This window comes from Rhea americana, unplaced genomic scaffold, assembly GCF_003343005.1.
Source record: "Rhea americana isolate MKP2758 unplaced genomic scaffold, rheAme1 scaffold_254, whole genome shotgun sequence".
Lineage (NCBI taxonomy): Eukaryota > Metazoa > Chordata > Aves > Rheiformes > Rheidae > Rhea > Rhea americana.
This window is the reverse complement of record NW_028186373.1, coordinates 1,098,434-1,104,778: the sequence shown is the minus strand read 5'-3', so window position 1 is coordinate 1,104,778 and position 6,345 is coordinate 1,098,434. Positions and strand designations below refer to the sequence as shown.

Below are 6,345 nucleotides of genomic sequence, written 5' to 3'. Positions count from 1 at the left end.
GTCCCCGGTTATTTTTTCCCTACTGTTCCAGCGGCCACTTCGCAAAGGCGCTGGCTTCGCACAGATCACGCTCTCTGCCCCGACGCCGAGAGAAGCCGCTGAAAGGGCGACCAGCCGAGAGCGGCTGTCCCCGCTCCGAGGCGGCCCCGCTCCGAGGCGGCCCCGCCGCCGGCTGCCGCACTCCCCCCGAGGGCGCGCCGGGGCACGACGGCACGCACGGCTCCCTGGAGCCCCGCAGGCCCCCTTCGGCACAAGCCCGGCTTTGGTTCTGCTGCCAAAACCTGCTGCGTCTCCAGTATTTAGAGTCCCCATAATAGTCCCTATGATAAATAAGCACGCACTAAGGGCACGGTTGCGGGGCTGCCCGGGTAATGCTGTCACCAGGACCCGCTCGCAGATATTTTAGCAGATGCAAAAGGTTGGGGTTGGTTTGTTTTTTTTGGGGGGGGGGGAAAGGGGGGTTCTCTACAGTTTAGTTGATGCTTCTGCACAAGAAGCCAAAGAAGCGATCGAAAAAAMGGCGTGCGACCCGACGAAAGCCCGGCCAAGCCGAGGGCTGGGGCTGCCCTCAGCTTGCCGCGGGAATCGGTTTTCGTTTCGTGCGTTTCTCCCCCGCCGTAGCCGCGTTCCTCGCAGGGCGACGTGAAGCGCTCGCCGGCCCCGGCGGAGTTTCCGCCGGCGGCGGCGGGGACGCCGCGCTCCCGGGCAGCAGCCCGGCAGCGCCTCGGGCTCGCGCCGGCCTGCGAGACGGCTCTGGGAGAAGCCGGGAACGAATTTTTAAGGCGAGATGCCGAGGGGCGTTCGCGGGGAGCTGCAGCCCCCGCGGGAGGGGACGCCCGCTGCCGCCCCGCCGCGAACAGCACCCCGTCCAGCACCGGGCACGGGCAAGCGGCTGCATTTCAGCGGAGCCCCCAGCCGCGGCAGAGGGCCCTGCTTCACCACCCCGGCTTGCGCTGAAAGTGCTCCAGAGCCGGCTCGGCCCGCAGGAGCGCAGAGAGCCGGCGCCGCTCTCGGTGACAGCACGCCCGCCCGACATCGCGGTTTCGGCACACGCTCCTCGCTCCCTGCAGTACGCAGGTCTATAGGTAAACTGCGAAAGGTGCTTTGCTGCGTTTCAGGTGTGACCCCCACGGGGAAGGTCCTAGGGGCTGGCGCACGGCCGCCCCGGCGCAAGGCGCGCAGCCGGCGCCAGGCAGAGAGCCGCAGCCGTCCGCCGCGCCGCTCCGCGGGCTGCCGCCGGGCCCCCTGCCGCGGCCGGCGAGCGTCCCGCGGCGGCGGCGCAGCTTCGCCTTTTGCACCTGCTCGAGTACGTACTGCTCGCCCGGAGAAGGGCGCAGGAATTACCGGGAGGGAGGGAGCGAGGAGGCAGGCGAGAGGGGCCAGGACGTTTCTCAGCTGCCCAGAGTCAACCCAAGTGGCCGCCACGGACCGGGCACCACCGAGGAAGGGACGGCGGCCACCGCGCACCCTGCGCACCCGCGGCGCCGCCACCGCCCCGCAACGCAGCGCGGCTTTGCGAGCGCTTGCTGCGCTCCTGAGGCTGGCTGGAGGGGAAAGCGGCTCCCCGGGAGGCGGCCGCTTTTGTGCGGGGCCCTGCTCGTTTTCTCCTCCGCGGAAGTGAGCGGCCCTCGCGCTCCCGACGCGCGCACGCCAGGCGAGCGACTCGCGGGCGCGCAGCGGCGGGGCGCGCAGCCGGCGGGGCGCGCCCGGGGGCTGCGGGCACAGACGAGCCGGCGGTAGTGAGCCGCGCTTCGTAAGAGTTCATATAATCCTCCCTTGCCCCTGTTTGCACCTTCAACTCCGCTTCCCCGCTCAGCTAATATACATTTCAACACACACCGCTCTGCAGCACGCCACAGGCGCTTCAGCGGGGACTCGCGGCAGCTCTGGAAGGGGGGCGCCGGGGCGGGTGTAATTTACGGGTGGGTTGCCTGGCATTTTCACTACAAAGCCCTGTGTTCCCAGGTATTTTATGAAGCCGGCTTTAAAAATACGCTCCAGGTGAAACTTTGCGCGCAAGCCTCCCCGACTGATTTCGTACAAAAGCGGATGCAAAGCCGCTTGGTCCCCTCTCCCTCGAGCAGCCCGGGTGCGAGGACCGGGCGCTCGGGCTTTCCGCCGCCTCGGCGACCCGGGGGCGAGGCGGGCGGCCTTTTGCAAGCTGCTGTGCACAAGCGCTTTTAAGCAGTAAAGAAGATTAAAATGGTTGAGATAGTTCGGCTTGCCCGAGAGTTGCCGCACATGCAGAGTAACCAATTTCTCTTCCCAAGGATTTTCCGCACAGAGTACTTGTTTCTGCTCAGCGTTGCAGGAAGATTAGACCAAGAATTAATATTTGACCTACGCAATCTCCCCGCGGCATACGAAGGGACTGCTCCCCGCTAGGGTCAGAGAGCCCCGCACAGATTAGGCGGTAAGAATGTCACACGCTTCCCTAGAGATTTTTCCTCTCTAATCTGCCATTAATAAGCGGAGGAAGCACATACACAACCGCCGCATTGTAATCGGGATCTGCCTTAGATCCACGCAGGCACAGAACAGCTTGCCTTTCCTCCTCGCCGTGCCAAGGAATTTCAACACCTCTCGGCCGGGTTTAAAGCCCCGGCTCCCTGCGCGCTGCCGGCGCAAGGGGGCAGTTAAGGACAGCCTGGGCCGCGCCGCGGGAGCGCGGCCGCGCCCGGGCGACCCCCGCCCGCAGCAGCCGCGGAGGAAGCTTGCGCGCTGCGCCGCCGCCCCGAGCGGCTGCGCGGCCGCGGGCGCCCGCAAGCCCCGCGCTCAGGCGGAGCGGCGCTGGCTCGCCCCGAGCGCGCCGCCGCGGGGGCGGGCGGAGGCGCGCTGCGGCCGCGGAGCCGGCCGCGCCCGCGTGCGGACCTCCTCACGGAGCGGTCAGGGCGCAGCGTGCAAACGCTCTTTCCGGGCAGGTAGCTACCGCTTCACCCCAAGGAAGCGCAATGTGTCTACCCGATCAGCTCCGGAACCTCCTTTCCGAGGAAGAAAAAATCCAAACTATCTTCATTTGCAYGCTCTTTTGTTATTTTATATATATAAAATATATAAATACATACATACATATATATATATATTTTACACAAACGCCTTTAAGCAGCGCCTGACGAAGCATCGCTTTTTTAGAGAAAGGTATAGAGAAAAAACGTTTTCTGTACAAAACGCAGACACTTTGAAGTCATCCTTACCGATTCACTTGCAAGCGAAATATTGGCGAGAGGGGAGAAAAAAACGAGATTAACACTGCAAAACCTGTCTGTGCATGTTATTGTCCTGCAGCTCACTTTCCTGGTACTTAATCTGCACTGAAGTCAAGTCTTTGCATCAAAATGTTTATCAGACTTTTTTATTCTTATTTCCAGATGAAAGCACTGGTTCCTCTGGCCGTGAAAATACAGCGTGTAAATTGCCATTTGAGATTTTTCAAAAAAACATGTTCAGCTATAAGAATTCCTCCAAATTCGTTACACTCCACTGTGCAAGGCTACGCTTTGCTGGTCCGTGGTAAGGTAAAAATGCATGTCCTAAAATAAGAGGTCGTAAAAGAAAAACATTCACATTTTRATATATACCTTGACCGGTATTATAATTTTAACTGTAAAAAACAGCACATTGTCTTTAAAACGCCGGACTATAACCCAAAGTAATTTTCGGAGGATACAAGGAGAGCAATTTTAATCATGATGATCTCTTAGAATAAAAACTAATTAGAGAGTTTAGCAATTTTTTAGACTTATGGGCCAAAATATTTTTGCCTAGAGCCTGCTTGCCAYATGCAAGCAAGATGGGAATGATGGGGCTCTGCTGCAGTAAACCGTTCTGTAACGGACGGAGCGCAAGCCGCGGTATCTCGGTGCGGAGGGCTCCCGTTCCCCGGGAGCCGGGGGGTGTCCTCCCCCGCGGGAGGTGGAAGCGGGGTCACTAGGAAGCAGGTGTTGCACAGTTTTCGATCAGAGGTATTGTTCAACTGAAATGCACCATTCTGAAGACACTAAAACGCGCTCTCTCGGCTTTCTTCTGGAAATTACCCGAACTCCCCCTCCCCACTTAGAGGTGTAAGTGAGCTGTGGCACTCGGCGAAGTGCGCCGCTTCGGCGTGCTAACCCCTGCGAGATGCCCCTTAGAAGAGGGCAGGCAAATCAGCGAAGCCGAATCGGTGCAGAAATCCCCTTCCTCAAGGGCAGCAACACCCTGCCGCGCTTGAGCTAGCCTGGAGTCGAACGCACTCAGCTCTCAGCCAGCAAGGCGGGCGCCAGCCTCGGGGGCTTGCAACGCAGGAGGAGTTTAAGCTCCGTGGGGGGAGACAGGCGAGGCGAAACACGCGCGATTTCCCCCGCTGTGCTGCCAAAGAGCAGTGCCGCGGAGCSGGGCAGCCTCGCCGGGGCCGGGGCGAGCGCGCAGCGGGTCTGCAGCCGCCTCGCCTCGCCTCCCCTCCCGTTCTCCGAGCCCGCGCCGGAGCAGCGGCCCGGGGCAGCTCCTCGGCCCCGGCCGCCCCCGCCGGCAGCCGCGGTCCCCGGCGGCAGCCGCGGCCGCCTTCGGCGCGCGCAAGCCCCGCGCCGGCGCGGGCTGCGCGGGGCGGCGGCCGAGGCGGCCCCATTTCTGCCCCCTTTCGCGCGAGGCCGCTGCAAGGGCCCTTGCTGCAGACGCGGCAGACCACTGCCTCGCCTCCGCCGCCCCTGCTAGCGACGGCTGCAGCGGAGTTAGTTGTATAATTATTAGCTATTAATTGAGTTCAAGACCTTTTATGGCTGTAGGAAATGAGGAGTCCGACCACTAATCCCAAAAAGGGTCTGTGCACAGCCAAGAGCTATGAAAAAGCCATCCAGGGCTGGCTGGGCCCGGCCTGACACAATGCCCCTGGGGGCAGGGAAAGCATTAACGAAAAAAATTCATTAGGTGAAAATTATAGAAACTTTAAACCGATGGATTTATTTACAAGCTCCCTTCGGGGGCTGACTCGGGAGCGCCGGGGCCGGCGGCAGCGCCCGGGGCGCGGGCAGCGGCAGAGCGCGGGCAGCGGCGGCCCGGCCCGGCCCGGCCCCCGGCCGCATCCCCCGGCCGCGGCCGGCCCTGCTGGGTGCCAGCTCCTCTCCCCCCGGATGCCGGTCTAGGAGGCGACTCCGTCGCGCAGATTCAGCCTCCGCACAGCCTTATCTTTACACGTCTCCACCTTCCAATTAGGCTTCCTCCAACCCGCCGAAAGCCTTATTTACATGCAAGGGACTCCGCTCAAAGATGCTAACGTATTGTCTCCTCTTAGAACTTAACATTTCTCTCTTCAGTTCTCACTTGAAAGAAGTTTTAGAACAGTATTCAAGGACTGTCCGAACAAACAAAACCTTCTCCTTTGCCAGGGAGAGAAATCCGGTGTATTCAGTAAGAGGGCATATTCTCAGAATTGCGCAGATTTTCTTTTAAAGGCTGTATTGTTCGTGCCTTTTTCCTGAAAATTTTTATTTTATGCATTTATTTTTTACAAAGCGTAGCTCACATGCCTGCAAAAGATTATTAAAATAAAACATCATAGAGCTTCCCCCCCTCCTTTGCTGTTTAGAATTACTTTTCTGGAAGAACTTTCCAAGCATAGCCCTCCCCAAGTCATAATTAAGAACACGATTTTTTTTTTTTTTTTTGCTAGCGAACAGGAAAAATCAAATGCTTTCCCCAAAGCTCCTTTTCGTTTAAACAGAGCCATGCGCTTCTGATTTTTTTCAGGTGGATTTGTGATAGATAAAACTATTTTGTGTGCTGAATAGGTGTTGTTCATCTACAGAGAAACAACAAGTGAAAGCAGTGAGACGGGTTTCTGTGGAGCAAACCTAGAAGCATSTCTGCCTCTTAGAAACATAAGAAACGCAACGACTAATTCTTCACGAGTTTTCGAAAGCTGCTTAAAAGGCAAGAGGATCTGGCCCTTCCAATCCCCTTCTCCCCCCATTTATTATTATTTTTTTTAATCTTAAAAGATGATGATCTAAGAGCTGAGGATGTTAAACTCATTTCGGGAACGCGATAAAGCGCAGAAAGCCGGTGACAACCCATTCACGATTAACTCCTTTTCTTAAAAAGGTGCATAATGTCAGCAAACAGGGACGCGACGGGACGCGAACATATTTTATTCATTTAAGGAAAAGCAGCTCTACACTCCCCCCCCCCCAAAAAAAAAAAAGAAAAAAGAAAAAAGAAAGGAGGGGGGAAAAAAAAGCAAGCAAGCGGCGGCCAGTTCAGAGCGGAACTCGAGGGCGAGCAGGAGAGGGAGAGACGCGTGGGGCGTGATGCGACTGTGCCGCGATCTGCCGCTCACCAGCGCGCTTCTCGGTTCGTTACGCGCCCGCGGAA

At 58.3% G+C, this 6,345-nt stretch overlaps 1 long non-coding RNA gene across 2 annotated transcripts; it reads left to right on the top strand.

The window, feature by feature from the left end:
* The first annotated feature begins 1,216 nt into the window (after positions 1-1,216).
* Positions 1,217-3,718, top strand: LOC146594651 (uncharacterized). Of its 2 annotated transcripts, XR_014896135.1 has the most exons (3): positions 1,217-1,306; positions 2,271-2,413; positions 3,369-3,718. It is a non-coding gene; the product is annotated as an uncharacterized LOC146594651 (long non-coding RNA). The 2 variants fall into 2 exon arrangements; XR_014896134.1 differs by lacking the exon at positions 1,217-1,306 and having other exon boundaries at positions 1,316-2,413.
* The last annotated feature ends 2,627 nt before the right edge of the window (positions 3,719-6,345 follow it).